General features: G+C 37.3%; 1 long non-coding RNA gene across 2 annotated transcripts in view; it reads right to left on the reverse strand.

Annotated features, from left to right (window-relative positions):
- LOC134476248 (uncharacterized) overlaps positions 1–20,655 on the reverse strand; it is a 40,692-nt gene that overhangs the window by 9,585 nt on the left and 10,452 nt on the right. Inside the window, exons 2-4 of one of the 2 annotated variants that reach the window (XR_010047828.1) lie at positions 3,689–3,945; positions 2,964–3,046; positions 362–1,436 (exon numbers count right to left, since the gene is read on the reverse strand). This is a non-coding gene — a long non-coding RNA (uncharacterized LOC134476248). Of the gene's footprint in view, positions 1–361; positions 1,437–2,963; positions 3,047–3,688; positions 3,946–20,655 lie in introns of those variants that run through there. The other variant, XR_010047829.1, reaches the window with a different exon arrangement.

Consider the following 20,655-nt stretch of genomic DNA (forward strand, 5'->3'; position numbering starts at 1 on the left):
AAGCGCCTGCCTTGCAAGCAGGCAGTTGTGAGTTCGATCCCTGGTACCGCTGAAAAAAACGAAAAAGACCAAAGGGGAAAAATAAATAAATAAATAAAGTCCCAAGATCAAGATAACTGTGTAAGATGGTGAACATGTTGACCTGCATGATAGGAGAATCAGTTCACTATGAGTATCAAAGCAGTGTTGCACACTTCATATAGATTCAGCCTTCTCTTTTGACACTCAGGACTCATATATGCTAGGCAAGCACTCTACTGCTGAGCCACATCTATAGCCCTCTTTTTATTTTTCACTTTGATACACCTTCTTTAATAAATAAAAACTACAATCACACTAGTAGAAAGAATAGACAAAGACATTTCTTTCTCTTCAAGAATATATTAAACCAAAATCTCCAATTCTAGAACATGGACTTTAAGGAAATTAACCTTCTGTGGGGAATTCCAGACTTGAAATACTACATAACTGAAATCTTGGATGTCAGTGAACCTCTCTAGTAGACAAACTTCCAGAGGGCAGAGCTGTGTGGACCTCTGCTAGAAGACTTCTCTGTCTTTGGCCACATCACCCTGAACATATCTGATCTGTTGTGAGTAAGCCCTCCCTTCACACAACACTGTGTGTGAAAAATAATCTGGCAAGAAAATCAGTATGAATTCAAGAGGTGTGATTCATAGTCATCAGAATACCACTGTTTTCCTCAGACTTTGCACTTCTTTATTTTACAGCTTATTTATAAATACAGGTTCCTTTCAGGAGAGAAAAAGAGAAAGTGATTCTCCTTAATTAATGGACCCATGTCTCGCAACTCTTGGTGGCAGTTTCAAATACCAAGTGACCTCTGATTTTTGTGGCTTTCTAAGCTCCTTGCAGGCAGTAACACCTGACAGCCACTTGTCACTTGACTACTTCAGGACAATTCCTTCAATGAAAGCTTCCTATAATTCATCATTCTTTAACCCTCCAGTCTAACCTATGTCAGAATAATAGGAATTGCGAATGAAAAGCATGAAACCACTAAATTTACTTTATGCACCATTTTCTCTAAAGATGTAAAATTATCATTGGTTCCTTTGAAACTAAAAAGTTAATAATACAAGATGAAAATGTGTTTGCATTTACTTAGTGAGGAGAGAAAAGTCCTGGAAAGCAAATATTTGGACAATGGCACTAATCCGAGTGAGGATCATAGATGTGTGACCTGTGTGATCCTGAAATCCAACACAGGGGCCAATCCTTGGTTGCCACTCTGTTTCACCATCTTGAAATTCTTAATAAATGTGAGCTCTTCATTTTCATTTTACACCAGGTCCCCAGTAATGTAGCCAGTCCTGGTGTCTATAAACAGGGTGATGATATGTCCTTGTTTGCGCGGCACAGTCATGGTACACTTCTATCTCCGGGAGTTACTCCTTGGTGTTCTTTCTCCATTCCTAGAAATTTAATTCATGAAATACATACATTGTCACCCACCAAACTGAGTTACTGAATAAAAACTGGAAAACATCTGTGAATAGAACTTGGGATATAGATGGTTACCAAAAATAGTTGGTTGATACTTGAGTTTCTACAACTCATCTGTGCCATATGGAGACAACATATGATGTACCAGGATTATACCTGTAGAAGATGAAATTTCCAAATTCATTTCACTGCAACATTTTATTATTTAAATGATGGAATTACCAGTAAATATAAGATGTGTATCAATGCATATACCCAACAGTCTATTAAAAACATACCCAAGGTAAAGCATTAAATTGTACTACATTGGTGGTTCAAATAGAGTTTGTAATTGAGGAAAACATTGCAAATTCATGCCTTTGTTGGAAGTTTGCTTAGTATCAAGACATAGACCTATTTTTGTGCTAAATTGTGTATAAGAGAAAGGTTCCTCAGGCTAGAAAGCAGCAGAATATTGGGAAAAGGGAAAAGATATTGAAGTTTATGCATCACAAACCAAAGGACAATACAGCAAATTATAACAACACTAAGTGTACTTTGGTTTTCTATCTCTTGCCCCCTTCATTTCTTCCTATTGTATTACAAGACCAACTCAAAGTCAAAATTTCCAACCATCAATTTTTATCAACTTTCTCCTTCCTGCATTATATTACCTTAACTGACAATAAAATATTCAATGATTAGAGTGATGAATCATTGAGAATTTTGTACCAAAATCATGTTTTAGGGGGCTTATTTGCTTTATTTACACTAGTCTTTTCAACAGAGAATATTTCATAGTTCACAATACAAAGCATTGCCTTCTCAAATTGCTATAAAATATACACAGTATAAGGTTAAAAGTTTTCTCCTGATTTAAGAAAGGTAAGGTTTGGGAACAGTGTTTGCTTTTAATTTTATTCAGTATAATTTTTTGTCCAAAAACTGCAATATTTCAAGAAAACTTCTGGATGAATAACAAACAATAAAAGTAATATTCAGAATGATTTGGTTCTAACTATAAGGATCATTCAGATAGTTTTAGAAATATCCAGAGAAGGGGCTGGGGATTTAGCTCAGTGGCATAAGCACCTGCCTTGCAAGCAAGCAGTTGTGAGTTCAATCCCTGGTACCGATGAAAAGGAAAAAGACAAAAAAAAAAAAAAAAAAAAAAAAAAGAAATATCCAGAGAAGTAAATAACTTGATTTAGTTTTTTGCTACAAAACTAGAATGTTACAGAGCAATTTCTCTGACTAAAGTAGTTTCTAGGTTAATGAAGCTGAGTGATCATTGTTTATACACACAAATCTTCCACATACTCTGTACCACCTTTGAGAATTCTATCAAAAACGTGCCGGTACAATGCAAGAGATTATCAGCAGAGACTGGTCCCTTTCTTGGGATGTTTCTCACCTCCCTCTGTATTCTTCCAGACTCAGCCTCCAGCTACCTAAAATTTCACTTGAAAATCTCAAACTCAAACATGAAGGAAACCGAGGAATAAAGTCTAACTTACACATATTTCCAATAGACGAGAGCTGTGAACTGTGTCCGAGGGTCCTTGTTCTAGCAGAGCTCATATGAACTTCAGTGGGAATTCTGCCAAGAGCAAAATGGTGAAGTGGAACTCAGTGGTGTCAACTCCGATTAGTTCTGTCCGCCTTTGCCTAGCTGGGTGTTACATAGGGTGGTACTCTTTTATTGTGTTTAACCACTTGTGGTTCGATATGTTTCTATCTTTATGGACAGCTAGATATGCAAAATATAGTGCAATTGCCTTTTATGGAGGCAATAAATTTAATTTATAACATATACATAATGTGCAAGTTTGTAGAAAATATATCAATCAAACTATTTTCCTTTACTACACTCTATATGCAGAGAGAATGCAACATTTCTTAGCACTAATGTATGTTGTTTCACTCAAACAAAATGAAGGAAAAAAGACTCTGAGTTTTTAATCAATTTGAGACCATAATGTTAAATGAAATAAATCAAGCATACCAGCTTAATAGCACAACATTTCTCGTATTAGAGAATAAATAAAGAGCAAAATAAAAGATAGATATATGAGGAGAAAGATAACTCTTTCTGAGGTAGGAATGAGATAAGGAGATGGATGAAGAGGAGGGGGATAAAAAAAAGGAACTAAGATGTGTTAGGTACATTTACCAGCTCCACACAAGGAATGTACTACAAATATTTATGGATTTAAAAAAAACATTTCTTAAAAAGTAGCACCTCAGGTATCTTTGGTAATTTGTGACAATATCTTCACAAGGAGTGTATCCCCAGAATGTGTCCTTGAGGTCCCAGAACAATAACCAGTCAAATCAATGAAGAGAAAGGAATGGGTGGCCAACTTGTTTTTGCTGGATAATCTAGTTCATCCCATCAGTCTTTTCATTCCAGAGTTCCATGTTGCTGTAGGTCAGATTTCTCAGAAAAAGGAGATTGCCCCTGAGTGGTTTGTTGGGTCTTACTCTGCAGCGCAATACCTGTCAGGGAGTAAATGAAAGGGGAGATACGAATTGTGTTTAGATTGCAACAGGAAGCTTAGGAGACCCCACAGGTGCTTGATCCTGGGATGGCCCTTTATAGATACTCAGACTGAGTGGAGAGGCCCAGGAATTTGAGACCTACTGACCAGTTCTTAGATAGAAGATGCCCCAGGAAAAAAGGGTATTACTAGGGGCAAAGTGATTGCTTTCACAGAGCACAAGCTCTGGAGCTAACTCAGCTGTGAAGCAGCAGGCAGCACACCCAGCAGCTTGTGTGGGGGTACCTCCCTCCCAAAGTGGGTCTCAGCAGTGCAACACAGCACCCCACTCCCCAGCTTCATTCCCACCCACATTCGCGTGCTTTGTGCAAACAGTTCACTGCTCCCAGATCCCTGCAACCTTCCTGGGGTAGAGTGGGAAGTGACCAAGCACAAATGTACCTTACCGTTTCCTGAGACTCTTGTTGGACACTCTAATGACAGTGCCTAACACCCTCATGAGGACAGAAAGCAGACATTCTTGTCCATTGCTTGGATTGATGGCTAAAAAAGGAAGTTTGCTTCTTATTCTACCTTTACTTTTCAGACCAATATATTTTATCTTTTGAGTACCTAGCACCATAAAATAGTTATTGATTTGATTTTAAGCTACATCTGGGAAAGCAGGTACACATCCCTTCAGATTATTATCTCCAAAAGGTGCCTCTGCATATATTTTCACTGCCATTCCACTGCCTCATCAGACCAGCATCTTCTAGGTGATATGGCACAGAATCAGATCAGTGAATCTCATGGTTCTGTACCCAATGCACATGAATCGTGAACTGATGCCATATGATGCAGGATCCAGTGTCAGAGAATTAAATACTGCATGTGCCATCAAAAAATGGAGCTGGTTTCCCCAGTCAAGCCTCTGATGAGACCACAATGCTGACTGACATTGCAGGACAGCCTGGTGAAACACTGAATCATAAAACCCAGATAATCAAAGCCTAAGGCTCCTAACCTAAAGAACTTGTGGGATGATAATTGTGTAACATTTCAAGCTTCTAAATTTGTGATAATTTATAATGCATCATAGAAAACTTAACACATGTTCTACAGCAAAACAAAGACAAATTAAAATCTGGAATACTGTTTATTCTGTTATTTTATTTAAAATTAATAGTTACCCTTCTAAGATAGAAAGAATTCATTGTAATTAATACATGGTTGGTTGGTCTCCCCAAAAGATGATAGCATTTTGGTCTTGCTTCTTTCACATTTGACACGACAGCAGCTATGTCATCCTTTGTGAGGGAGATCCCACATATACATAGCTATGATCCTTATCTCATGGTTATTTTTTCCATACGCCCTTTGTTCCAGTATGTAGATGGCCAGTGTCAGACGCTGGCTTATGTCCACTGTCTTATTATTCTGTCTGTTTGGTCTTATCATTGCTAATTTTTTTTTTGCTTTTGTAACAACATACAATACAAAGGTCTTTATGATCCACGTCCCTAACCTTCTGTAAACTCTACTGAGCACAACTTTCAATTCTCTTTCCTTCTGAGACCTTGATCAAACTTTCATTTTTTTTTTTTGCTATGATCTGCAAGTCAAAATATATTCCTTTTTTTCTAATAAAAGTTTTTATTCCCAGCAAATGAGACATGCTGGCACCACTGTAAAAGTAAATGTTGCCAAGTTTCTTCTTAAGACACACTGTTTTCTTCAACTGTCCTTAATGTTTCTTTTTAATTTATTTAAAAAAAAACAAAGGTAGAAATGATACAGAATTTCACAAAAATAGCATTAAGAAATAATCATTAGTTGATAAATTACATATTATTATCTTAGAAACAATTGTTCAAGTTACAAAATCAAAGCATAAAAATGAACAGGCAATCAAAGAATGACAGCACACACTACTCTATTTGATGAACTAACACAAACTTAGTAGTGTGGTTGTATTCTAACACTAGCACTCCTGTTTTCCCCACACACCTACACGCACATGAAGCAAATAACCATCTAAAACTCTAGCAGCTGGGCTGGAGGCACAGCACTTGCCTAGCAAGTGCAAGTTCCTGAATTTGATTCCTTATACAAAAATAAAAAATAAAATAAAATAAAACTCTACTAACTGGAATAATTTCCTCTGCCATTGGCTTATACAGCGAGCCCTAAAGTAGTGTCTTTAATGTAAACTCACATATTGCTTAACATAAACTTACATACTGTTACATGTGAGTGGCATCTTCCTTCTCCATCAGCTGATCACCTTGTAATCATAGGCCTGAGACGAGAGACAGGAATATGGTCCACCTGCTGGAGGAGCAAGCTCATGCCTTCTGGCTCTGCCTGCTCCTCACTAAAAACCAGAAATGTACATCTTTAAAGTATTGCTTCTGAGATTTGATGGGGCTGAGAGTTCTTAGATCATGATGGGTCCTTCTGACCACTTGGTCACATGGTGTCACATAGTCAGTGTCAGGCCCAGCAGAATGCCAGGAACTATTTTTAAAATGCTGTATGATTATCTGCTACAGATAACTTAGTCTTGCTTCAGAACCCAGAACTTCAATGCCATGATTCTTCTGTTGTGGTTTGCCCTAAACTCCACACAGCATATTTTTTCACTACTGATAGTTCTAATTCCATGAAGTCTGCCTGATCATGTGGCTCAAGTGAAAAAGCTGCTCACACTGCAACCCAGACCTTTATGCAACCCTTTCCTGCTCAAGGCTTTACTAGGATCTTGGATACTTCCTGTGTAACTCAGTAAATAAATTAGAGCTCTAGTCACACATATAGAATGTGCTACATATGACGCAGATCCCAAGCGGGATACCAAACATTCTGAGATATGCAAGTAACAATTTTCCATTTACTTTAGAGGAAATGTCCTGATAAGGCCCAAACTGTTGTATTCCTAAGATATTTTCAGAGCTGGTGGACCTCTAAATCTGCAGAGAGCCTACCTGTCACACTCAGGAGCACATGTGATTTATCAAGGATTACAACAAATTTGCTATTTTTTGTTTATCTAGTTTGATTAAAATTATGTCATTCATTATATAACTAAAGGGACTCACTTCACAAGTCCCTTTGGGTTGTGGTAAGATACAGAAAGGAAAATGGTTTTAGAGAAAGACATGAATGTATATTGTTGTCCATCCATTATGAAAGAAAATTGACTCTTTTATCTTCATGACTTGGATTTTTTGTTTTGTTTTGTTTTTGTTTTTCTCTTTTTATCAGTACCAGGGATCAAACTCACGACTGCCTGCTTGCAAGGCAGGTGCTTATGCCGCTGAGCTAAATCCCCAGCCCCCTATGACTCGGGTTTTTAAAAAGTCACATTGACCAAATCAATCACTGAATACTGGATACTTGAGACTAGGTAAATCTGATCTGGCCAAATACAAATACAATACTGTAATTGCTTGATTTGTTTGTGTGTGCAGTATCCCCGTGTCATGCACCCAGTCAGGCTGGTATTTGCAAGGCCCAGAATGTCAAATCAAATAAGAATATGATGGGGACTCCCATTCCTGGATCCTTTAGGTTAAAGTTAAGATGGCCTAACTTTAGCCATTCACCTTGGTATGTAACATTGGTCTTTATTTGCTGTATTATTTGAGAGAAAAGGTAGTTTCATAGGCATCTACTTGGCTTTCTTCACTATGATAATTAACCCCACAGACCAAGGAACAAATATGAGGGGTTCTATCAAATACCAGGAACTGTCCATTCCAAGTATAGACTTTGGAACTGGGAAAGTGACCCCTGAGTTGGTTCATGTACCCAGTGGACCCATTCTGAGCTGGGACTTCAGCCAGAAGTGTGTTTATTTCAGGCCCTGGACACCCTTCCTGCTAAGGGGGTCATGTCAATGCTCTGGATCTCTAGGTCAGCAGTGCTTAAAATATCTGGTCGCTACCCTTCCCCAGTGAACAGTTACCCAAGTAAATAAACCAGAGTTCCTTTTGTGAAAAGATTAAGAGAATCCTTATTGGATGTATTTTTTATGTTGTGGCAGGGTTTTCCCCCCAGGAACTCTGGGTCTAAAATTTAGGCTCAGGTCCATAATCTGGGCAAGAAATCAAGTCTTTTTTCATTGAAAGAATGGCTCTTAATGTTATCATCCTCCATTTCTGAACTCTTTTGTTTTATACATTGTGCATTGTCACTGTCATCTGCCTATCTGCCTTTCCCCCTAGTGACCTGGGATCTAACAACCACATTCATAACTCTGCAGGTAAGGATTCCCTGGCTAGTAGTCCAATTTTGTCACTTACAATGATTGTGTATTCTTTGCTGCTGCTATTAACCTGTCACCAGATGACCCCTGTTATTTCTGCGTCTTATCATCCCCATTACGAACAAGAAATCTGTTTTTGTAACAGTATCTTCTACCATGTATCCTGGCCTAACTATAATATTGAGCATTTCACTACTTAACATCTCCCTCATCAACACATCCTTGTCATTTTGGTAAACAAGGTTTCTTCTAGATCCTTCCTTGGGATACACTGGGGATTGGGGTGGCTAGTTTACCACTACTCTGAGTCCATTGATTTCTTCTTTATCCATCTCCCATGGCACATTTGGTATGTGTCATCACTCTTTTAAGTCTCAAAGAGCCATTTAAAAAGCACATCAGCTACTTCTTTTGGAATCTTAGGCAAGACATTCCATTGTTTTCACAGAATAGAGATCCCATATCAATGAATTCTCTCTTGTTATGTCCTGTCCCCTTAATTCAGTACCTTCAAGGTCCTGTTTCCATTCTTCGATGATAGTGAATCTTTTAGAGCTTTCAATGATAGAAATAAAACACTGAAGCATTCATGCTATAGGTTCACCACCACTGCCAGATATATTCTCCTGGGCCTCACAAATGCATAGTGACTAGGTGTTGCACTCTTAAGGTCCAACACTTTCCCAGCTGGAATATGCTGTGATTTAACCCCAGGCATTGGTCTGATGAGCAGAAGGAGAAGTAGTATATTCTCCAGGAAGGGGAACATGTTATCTTGCTGGTCAAGGCTTGGATATTTTGTTTTGTTTTGTTTAGAAGAAAGAAGCATTTGCTTTTAAGAGAGAAGAGTGGGCCACTTCTGCAGATTTAGAAAGCTCAAAAAATCAAAGAAGTCCAGATTGACCCAGGGTCCAATTTCTTCCCATCAAAGCATACATCTTGGCAGAAACAAGTTGGAGGTTAAAAATTCAACCTTCTTTGGAGATAATTTACTCATGTTATCAAGTCCTGTGCCAGATTTTGGGCTTTTTTCTCTCCAGCTGCAGGAGATGGGAGTCTCTCTATTTGCTGCCAATGAGGTTTTCTGACTTTTAAACTTCACCTTAACTTGGTGATTAATCACCCTGGCCTTTCATGTCTTACTTAATGCATGGACAGCCTGCAATAGCAGCTAACCAATTTTTTTAATTGTAATTTACCCCAAAACTCTCAAACGCCTGGATAGTGTATTTGGCAATGCATCCCTTTCTGCTTTTAGACCATCGGGATCCAATAGCAGTGGAAATTTTAACAGTTGCATCATTATAGGATTCCAGGGCTGTGAACACCCTCCTACCACCCATGGTGGCATCCTAATTACTTATTAATCAGTCAGTAGAAATTGGACTCTCAAGTTACATTTTACAGTCTGCCTCCTAGGACCATCCCATCAACTCTCATAGGTCCAGTTTACTATAAAATTAACTCTGAGCCTCAGTATGCACATAAGTAGTTTGCAAAGGAATGCTCATATATAATTTGTGTAAGAGTGTGAAAGAATTGAGATTTGCCAGAGACGTTGGACTGTAATGCAGTCACAACACAGGATTAAGCCAATATCATGTAGAACTGTGAAGTTGGGATAGCCTATCAGAAATGCCTCAGTTGGGGCATAGTGTGCTCACTAGGTTTGCCTATGCTGGCCTTGAGGTAGGACAGGATAGCTGCTTTTGCCTACAAGCAAATCCTGGGGAAGGACTTAACTGTAAACCACGGGGCAAGTTGAACTTTGGCTAATGAGTAAAAGAGTGAGAACCTATGCCTTCATATCCACTGCACATATCAACACCAAGTAATGGGTCACAAGAATTAAGTAATCCAAAAGAAATCTCCCGCATAGTGAAAAGAAAACCCACGAACTGGGAAAAAATCTTCATAATCTGCCCCTCAGACAAAGAACTTCTGTCTATAACATATAAAGAATTTTTTAAAATCAGACCCTTGCAATTCAAAGACCCAATCCAAAAATGGGAATCTGAGATGAATACACATTTCTCAGATGAAGAAATACAAATGGCAAATAAATACATGAAAAAATGTTCATTAGTCATTAGAGAAATGCAAATTGAAACCACACTGAGATTCCATCTCACTCCAGAAAGAATGGCCAGGATCAAGAAAACTACCAACAACAAGTGCTGGAGAGGCTGTGGGGAAAAAGGAGCTCTCCTGCACTGTTGGTGGGAGTGTAGACTGGTGCAACCACTGTGGAAGTCTGTCTGGAGATTTCTCAAAAAGCTGGGATTGGAAGTCCCATTTGACCCAGCTATTCCACTTCTGGGCATATTCCCAGAAGAACTGAAAACATCATACCATAGTGATATATGTGCTCCTATGTTTATAGCAGCACAATTTGTAATAGCCAGATCTTGGAAACAACCTAAGTGTCCATCAACTGAGGAATGAATTAAAAAAGATGTGGTATTTTTATACAATGGAATACTACTACTCAGGTATAAAGAAGGATCACATTGAGATATTTATAAATAAATCAGTACAGCTTGAGATCATACTCATAAGTGAAATAAATCAAACTCACATGTATAAATACCGAATAGTTCCCCTAGTGTAAGAAATGATACAAATACATAAAAGTATGTGCTAATCATGATTCTGCATTACATTGCTGTGAAGGCTTATAATGTTTTCATTCCTTAGTTAGAATGGTTTTATCCTGATTTGTTTGATTTTATATCTGTGATGGTATGAATAACTATTTTGAAGAAAACAAGACGTTATAATAGCCAGTACTGACTTAATATCATCTTCCTACCATGCTTTTGTCCCTCTGTTTCCATTGGTTCTATCATGTTGTATCTTATTGGGTTTTATTATGTGTGATAGTATAAACAAATTTTTATGGACAATGAGATAATATAGTAGCCATTGTTCGTTCTCTGTTATTTGGTTCTGAATGCCCTGTAATACTTTCATTCTCTTGAATGGTTTTATACTATTTTGTTATGTTTGATATTATTGTATATGAAGGTATGCTCAACTATTTCAAAGAGACATTAGGGTAGCTACTGTTATATCAGGTTGTCTTGTGGTGAAATGCTGTGTTGCTTAAACTGTTCTATTCTGATCTGCTTTGCTATGTCCTCTTTTGTCTTAATCTCTTTAAAAGAAAAATTTTTTTTAAATTAAGTAATAAAGTATAATTAAGTTGGCTCCTCAAATGTTGGAGAATGTAAACTCCAGTGGACAAATGCAGTAAATAATTGCAAATTCTACTTTTCTCCAGCTTCAGAAAACAATATGCACTTTCAAAGACAGACGGCACCCATCCAAACGCATTCTTGCACATCTTTAATACTGCAGTTTCCACTTTTTACCTGGGCAAAGGCAATAGAAAGACTAAAATCCCAGAAAAGTGGCCACAAAAAAGGCGTTTCACTCCCAAATAATCAGACACAAATATACATCTGTGTATCTATTTCGTGCCACCTGCATTTATCCTATCAAGCTTCCCTCAGCCCTGCAAGTGTAATTTTGAAAACAAAACTTATTTAAAATCAATCATGAAGCTCTAAAATGTAAGGAGGAAAATGTGTGAAAATTCCTACCCAATACACACTGTATATTTCAACCTAGCCCTAGCCCTCTGTAATAAACTCTTACTAATCAGTTCTGAGCTTTCTAAAACAATAGGAGTGGGATGACAACGCTGTCATTTGGGTATTTCCCCTCAGTTCTCTAATGGAAAGCTTTTTTTCCTCTGCCAAGTCATTCCTGACAATGTTAATGATTCACTATAAAGCAGTTTCTAGCCTATGATTTGTGACATTCAGACTGGGCGGATGGGAGGGCTCGGCAGGTTTCTGGGGAGTGTTTTGGATGCAGAAGTGCCTTGAAGATAGCACTTTATTATATTAGGACAAGTATGACATCCCACTTCAAGGCAGAGGCCCCCTCTACATATTGAGAAGGGATTTCTGTGGTTTAAGTGGGGAGGAGAGCTTGGTTTAAAAGAATGCCTCTGTGTGCTTTTTGAGGCGACATAAAGATAGGGAGCAGAGAAATGGAGGCAGGAGGCAGGAGGATTATGGATAATGGAAGAATTTTGCCTGAGGGCATATGCCTGCTTTGCCTATTCCTGTATAACTAGAATATTTATAATTCAAATACTTATCTTTAATAATTAAAAACCAAGGAATATTAAAGACAAAAGGTAGAGAATATTATGTACACATGTGTAGGCATCATGCATTAAATCCCCACCCTCACAACACACAGCAAGAAGTAGCTTTTAAAGGAGGTTAAAAAGTGAATATTTTAAAATATCTGAAAACAGAATTTCTAATTCACTCCGATTCTGCCAGGAGTGATACCCTTACTTCTGATTTCTACACATGCCATCAGTCATGGGGATTGAAACTAAAAATATCTCGCGTGGCGGTTTGACATCAGCACATCAACAATTAAAAAGTGGATACAAATATTTCAGGCTTGCAAATCCACAAGGTTTCCCCCAGATTTATGAAAACATCGTATTTGCGCAGGAAAACGGAAAGTCATTTTCGATTGTTTTCCCAGATCACTTAGTGGCACAGTCTATGTAAACTACTAGCTACAATGAAATGTAATATTCTACCACAGCCGGGAACTCTCTCTGATCTTCTGCCTCTTCTCAGACAGCAAAGAAACAAAGGAAAACAGCCATTGCTGTGGATCGCAAGAGTGTTTGAAAAGAGAAAAAGACCTCAACTGTGCCCCTGGTATTATAAAGCTGTCAATTAGAACCATGATTACAATGAAATGTTTTTAAGAATTATTACTTGGAAGGAAGGAGAGCTGCGTTTAAAACAAAGAGAAAGAATAACTAAAAAATATATTTTTCTATTTCAACCTAACAATCTTAATGATGATTTAAAAAATAGTACAGTCTATCAGAGCTCAACATCTTAGGTTATAATAATGGAAATCAGAGTGCTTAGTAGCCAAAATATGAACAAATTAAAAGGCTGAGTGTCATTGTTTTTGAAGAATGTGACCTCCATGGCAGTGAGTTTATGCATGATAGTTTTAACTTGTGTCTAAAAACAGAGGTGTTAATATTTACACCTTTGCTAATTACGGCAACAAAGAGATTAATGAAGAATTAAGTGTTCCTATCATCTTAGCTCCGCATCACACCAAGTGATTCCTAGTGGAACATTAACTCAACCTGACAATAATAGATTATAGCTGGGAAATAAAAAGGGAGGCCCAGAAGTACCTCTGATCTTCACCTAGTCATAGAAGGAAAAGTGGTAATCAACAGTTAGGCATTAACTATAGGCAGAATGAAACAAAAAGTCACACTAAAGAATCATTTTGGGAAGTCGCCCCGTTTTGAACTGGGTCTGGGTTCTGGCTGCTCCAAGTACAACGATCTTAAGTGAACCATCTTTTGTCCATCCCAGGTTCTGCTGCTCCTGTACAGCAGAAAAAGACAAGGCATCTTTGACAACCAGCAGCTTCATCACACCCTGCGCTTGTCAAAGCTAATGTTTGTGGTGTCCCAGTTAGGATTAACAGATCAGAAGAAAACGGATTTGTAAATATTTGACTTAAGGAGAGAGGACTAAGTTTTAAAATCTTCCCTTGTATTTAGATCTTGTAAACTGAAAGAAATTCAACTGTAACAAGTACCACACTTTGGAATTGGAATGTTCACCCAAGGCCTGTGTGACATATTACAGGGTTGCCCCCCGACCTGTGGCAGTGTGAGAAGCGGTTTTACCTTTAAAAGACGCAGCAAGAAGGGACAGTTTCTGGACCGTGGGGATGTGTCTTTAAGAGGGTTGTGAGACCCAGACCTTTTTCTTTTTTTTGCTTTTTACTCCCGAGGAGGATGGTTTCGCACATGCAGCCTGCATCCTGTGCTACTTCCCCACATGCCCAAACAAAAGAGTCAATAATTTAGGACTGTAACCTTCCCTGTTCAAAAGCTGCTCATCTCAGGTATGTGTTACAGTCACAGACAGATGACTAACACAAAACAGTTTCATGTTGCCTTGTCTGAAGGTGGGACATTCAAAGGAACAAACTTTTCTCCACATGTAGACCACTCACATAGCTACACAGATTTTGGAATCTTACCATTATCAGTATCATCTACTGCTTTTTTTTTTCAATCTAAAGTGTAGGCGCACAGAGAGGTGCCCTCATCTACTTCTAGTCTTGCTGTTTGTCTTACATCCTTATTAGCTTTCCACAACGTGCAGCCATGATTAAATCTCCGAGCAAAGGGTGAAGTCAGTCACATCGTCATGCAACTAACTGCCTGTGATGCTAGTGAGAATGGCAACGCTAGCCTGCTCTTTAGCTCAGCAGCATTTAACTCCCTGGCCTCCTGCAGTCCTCAGTGCCACAGGCTGCTTAAACGCTGTGCAAAAACATTTCTGTGTTATTTGTTCTAAATTTACTAGCTATTAATTTCACAGTGTGACCTCCTATCCGCCTATTAGTTGGCAGATTTCCCTACAGCCTTCAAAAACTCAAGATTTCCATCAAGTTACTTTTAATTTCTCTGTGGCTGGCTACCTTCCATCACATGTAGAATTTCCTGTGTCTTTAACCATCCTTGTTACCCCTTTCAGAGATTTCTTTTTGTACATATTCATAATCCTTAGAAACATTTCATGCTTTTAATTTAGTAAATGTTTGCATTCCTCAAAATAGTTCTCATTTTTCTCAGAAGTTCCAAAAGAAACTAATTATTTGAACAGCTTTCATGTTGATGAGTAATTTAAAGCTTCTACTGGTACTTTTCTTATTCACCCAAAGTGAGGAATAAAAAATGACCTCTATTATACTAAGAATAGAAAGACAGTGTAAATTCTCACAGCCCGAGGATCATTGTAATTTCCTCTGGATTTCTCTTAAAGCCATAAAGCTCCCTAGATCTTAGACTGCAGTAGAAAACCGATTCATTTGTTGCTGCTCCAAAAAACAGTGTTGATACCAAAAAACAGTGAACTTTGGAATACTGAGTTAGGAAATGTACATCTCCAGCCGGGGCCTTATGATTGTTGGTACATAAATCCATAAAATAGCTCTACTTTGAAGAATTCCAGACTTCAGAGGTGGTGGGGTACCCTGGAATCTTTCTGAGCAGCAGTACCTCACCCAACTTGCAACAGTAGCTCCTCTGCTCCAACTGGGAGCAGAAGGGTAGCACCCAGAAGGGATGTCAGCCCAGCCGAGTCCTAAAGAAAGAAGATGCTGTTCCTAATGGCTTTGCAGGAACTGAACTCCATTGTGTCTACCTCACCGTACTCCATCCATAAAAGCTACGGTGTACTCATGCAAGAGCCAATTCTCAAGAATGATACAAAATACAAACCAGATAAAAGATTGTAGCAGAGAAAGAATGTTAGTAATTTCAGATCAGCTATTCAAAGTTATACATGTTGCAAACAGGAAGGTCAACACAACACTTCTTGAGAGAAACCAATCTTTCACTTACCTGAATACGGTGGGATTTGAGATGGAGGAGGGAAGGTTTAACATCCTGGAGAATCAGAGTGCAGAATCAGAGTTAGGACTTCCGAACTTCCTGCCAATATTCCCCTCTAACGAGACCCTAAGAACTCTGAACTCTGAAGTTTAACAGATCCCACTGATTACAATGAGTTTTGTGTTAAATTGAAATTCTCATTTTAAAAATAAAGCAACTGCATGCCTAAAGGTATCAGAGCTCCTAAATGGATATTCTTCAAAAAGTGGATCTGACAAGTCATCCTCCTGTAAAAGAACTGCATGTGAGTGGTTCTGATTTTCTACTCATTTATATATGTTATTTCGTGTTAACACTGGGTTACAACTTCCCCAGTTTCTACAAAATTGAGTGGGGTGGGGAACCGTAGATGAGTAAGACAAAGAAAAGTTTAAGTGGCATACAAGGTAATGATCTCTGCAGCAATCTCTACAAAATAGGACGTCAAATCCTCTCCTACTTGGGATAGCATATACTTTAGGCTGAGGCTTTCAAGTACCATAATTTTGTATTACACAAGTAAAAATGGCACAAATATGCCATCTTTTTTTCTAGAAAGTACCATGAATACTGCTTAATAAAGATTACTGTAAGCAATTCCCTTAAACTATTGAGATCCCTACTGGAAAAAATAAAAACAGAAGGCCAAGGATATAGCTCAGTGGCACAGCACCTGAGTGGCAAGCACAAGGTTGTGAGTTTGATCCTTGGTACCCAAAAAATAAAATAAAATACAGTAAAATAAAATAATAAAAATAGAGACATTAGTAAGATTCTGTCAGTAAGACTGTTCTCAAATTGACTGATAAATAATAGCAGCTATTAATAATGCACCATTAAGTTGGGGACAGTAGAGTTCTGCAGGGATATAACCAGGAGTAAGCCAAAATGAAATGTCCAAATTAGTTCTGTGATGGGAAGAGTAAATAGCTATGAGCATATCATACAAAGAAATGAAAGCACACTAGAAGATTTTTGGTGGAAAAAAATGTAAATGGAATGAGATTTAATTTAGATAAATCTATAATAAGTTGCTCATGGGAAAGTAACTCCTATCAAATAATAACAAGCAAAATTATTCTAAATAAACAATAAAATAGAAAAAGAATTGAGTGTAGTAGTTAATATTTCCTGAGCATCAAGAGATGAACAAGTCACAGGGAAAAATGTTTTTAAGTTCAACCCAGTCTGCCGTTTTTAAATGAATTGCAAAATTCAGCTCCAAATATTGTTTTATTTTCACTAGTCTGATAAAACAAAATGCAGTCCTAGTGTCCCTATTTATGAGTTAAATCACCTGATCAACTGTTCTATTATTATTACAATGCCTAGCATTTGGAAATAAGGTCATGAAAGTTGACAAGATCAGCCCTTTCGGAAGTCCAACAAACCCATTGCTCTTAATTCCCCCCATTTCAAATAAGAACATGGAGCATTAAACTGGCTCCCAGACAGAGACTTGATTTCAGCTCTGGTAGAGTCAATCTCAAATAAATGGCAGATACAAGATTACAAATTTGGAAGTAGTATGGCTTTTTATTTCTTTCAATGCCAAATTTACACAGTTTATAAAAGATACTAAATAATTGCTAGAGAATCAAATCCGAGAAATTGTGATCAGATTATTTGGCAATTGTTATTTTTAAAAAAAAAACTTCTGGGGCTGGGGATTTAGCTCAGTGGCATAAGCACCTGCCTTGCAAGCAGGTGGTCATGAGTTCAATCCCCAGTACCGATAAAAAAAGAAAAAGACAAAAAAAAAAAAAAAAAAAAAAAAAAAAGATTAAAAAAAAAACTTCAGTAGCATGCCATGAAGACACAGGCCAACAAATGTTTCTTTCTTCTTTGTATATTATAACCATTTACTGATTACTATAACAGCATGGCTTAGTTTCTGCCCTCAATGGGGCCCCAAACAATGAAGCAGAACAGGAGCTACAACCAAAAGTGAATGTCTAAATGAAGACAGTATATTCTTAAGAATCATATGCTTGCCCAAATTCAAGTTATTTTACTGTGTAATTGGTCTGGGATTCATTCAAAATCTGATGATGTATACAAAGGGGTGTTTTGTATTAGTTATTTTTGGTTTTTAAACTTTTTTTCTTTTATGAATTGAATAAAAATTTACTAAATACTATATCTACAAGATATAGTATAAAACTCTTAAGAGTATAAAACTCTTAAGAATGAGAAAAGGCCACGTCACTAAGACAGGGCTATGATGAGCAGCTCTGAGGTGTGCAACAGGGAAGGCAAACACCCCGGGCAGAAGGATTTAATTCCACTCAGTAATATAGAGTGGGCTATCACAGAACAAGATGTGATCGTGTCTGCTTGCACTTGTTTAAACTTTCTATTTTAGGAAAAAAAAAAACTGGAAATGAAAAAATTCAAAATATTTGCATTCCCACATAACTTTCTTATATGCAAATTAATAATAAATAGTTATTTTTCTCAGTGTTTAGAATTCCAGAATGGGTTGGGATTGAAACATATCATTTGAAATTTTATGAAACACTGCATACTGATACTTAATTTAGTAAATGTTCACAGTAATCTCCAGTGTCTGCCTTCTTTCTAATGTTAGTGGGAAAAAAATTGCAATCATTTAATTTATCTTGTCAACAAACAACTTTGATAGGAAGAGATTTAACATAGTATGGTAATGACATTATTTCTGAAAGGCTAACTCCTTGACTGATGAAACATCTCTTGGACAGTTTTCATTGCTCAAGTTCAGCCCAAGTTCTTGGGACCTCAAGTTTCATTGATTAATTATTCTTGGACAGTTCTCCTTGATATCAAATCATCCAAATATTTGTATTACAAGTTTCCACCCAGAGTGTTAGAAGTTGATAGAGTCCATTACAGTATTTTGCAGGACATGTTACAGGATACATTAAAAATAAATAAATACATTTTTATGTATTTATAAAAATAAATACAAAAAATACATTTTATTTTTTTAATTTTTTAAAAAATTACTTTCTTCTTGAGTGACATTGCAAAGTCAGAAATATACTGTAATGTGGACATAAAATATTTATTTCAAGTATCTAGTTCCACCTGGGTACTTACTTCTCACATGTCTTTGAGGTTGTATGGTGTATAATCAAGCATAGCCATCTGGTGCCAACTCTGTTTCTGGCACCAACAGGATGTTTTCATAATGGCACCAAATGGAAGCAGGTTCATCATTATCTTGCTGCATTGTAAATTCCCACTATTGAAAACAACAGTAGCATCTAAAGAATTCAAACTGGATCGCAAATGCCTCAATTCAATCTCTTCTCACCTATTTGCAAGTTCAGTAACCCAAAATGATGTACATTGTTGGACTCGATTATGACCATATTATCATTTATATAAAACACCTTCCACCTTTTTTTTTCAAAGCAAAGTATGATATGGCAGCTCTGATGAGACTTAAAGCTAATTTCCAAAAAGAAGAAGAATGTTGTAATGAGTTTGTCCAATATTTGAAAACACTTTGCACAAGGTGGAAACTACAGTTTCAAATCTGTTTCTGAGAAATTCATGTCAGAAAGTAGTGGCTCAAAGTATTGAGAAGAACTGAGAACTCAAATATACCTGGGCATGAATATAAAATGAGACCTCAAGGTTAGGTTCATCCCCTTGGAGTTTTCTGGGAGTTCCTTCTCACTCAGGATGACATTACGCAAGTACACAGACCTGTGTAGTCCAAACACTTTCTGAATGTAAAGGTCACAAAGATGAACAAACTGATCCAGAATTATAGATCATCCTCGGGTGGTATGGATTCCTAATTCCTATGAAATGTGATTGGCAAATTTTTTTTTATTTGCAGTTCTCAGTGTTTGATGTTAAATTCAAAGAAGTGAAAAATAAATCAAGAAATATGAATCAGGACTTTTGCTCCACAAAACTATGATTACTGAGATGCCTGTTTCCAAATCTGCTAAGCTGCTTTCTTCAATGAGTGGGAAAGAGTTGCCTTTTGCAAACAGGGATCACATATCATACACTGTCGTGACCGACTACAGGTCTTCAGCTTGGTAGATGACGTCTCCCCAGAGTAGACAGTATACGTACTCTCAAGGAAAATATCTCTACAGTGTCAGTCAATGTGATGGGTGAATTTTTTTCATGACTCTATCTAGCTGAACTTTCTGAATGTCACTCTAGAGCCCTCTGTCCTTGTCAAATTATGAGAAGCCCAGATAGTTCTGACAAAGTCATACAATCAGACAGTATGAATGTAATGCATCATAGATACTTGGTTATGTACTACAGACATTTGAAAATTCATTAACTAAGATAATCAAGTGAGAATGATGAACGTAAGGCTTGATGAAGAGTAAGGTTCTCAATAAATGTTAATTTCTTTCCCTCACCTCTCGCTGTCTCTTAGTCTCTCTCTCTCCCTCTCTTCCTCTCTCCTTCCTATTCCTCTTCCTCTTTCTGTCTCTCTCTCATTAGCCATGATCTTATAGCTGCATTTCCACATAAAGGGTAGTTGTCAATGCATGGAATCATTAGCCTCAGATGTGAAATTCAAGGTACATAATGTAGTATGACTTCTATATGTGAAACCTATGGCCTGACATTTTTTACCCTATTTTTTGTGTTATAATACAAATACTTTTAAAGGAAGTTTTGTTACTTATATGAAATATATGTTACATATATATATATATAATTTGTAGTGTAAACAATAGATCTTTACTCAAAAATAACAAGTTCAAAGGAAAGATGGATCATACCTTAGACATGCCTGTGTAAGATTCTACTTTCTCTAGTTGCAAAATGGAGAACTTATCCACTGATTTGCAGGGCATAGTTACAAGAGTCAATAAGATAGTCTCTCACACATTCTTTAGAGTTTTTCGATCTTTAAAGACCTCTTTCATTTTGCTTCCCAGAACCCCCAATCATTCCTGGGGAGCTGTCCA

The sequence above is a fragment of the Cavia porcellus genome, unplaced genomic scaffold (genome assembly GCF_034190915.1).
Source record: "Cavia porcellus strain 051 isolate PalLab524CR breed Dunkin Hartley unplaced genomic scaffold, mCavPor4.1 scaffold_6, whole genome shotgun sequence".
NCBI classification, from domain to species: domain Eukaryota; kingdom Metazoa; phylum Chordata; class Mammalia; order Rodentia; family Caviidae; genus Cavia; species Cavia porcellus.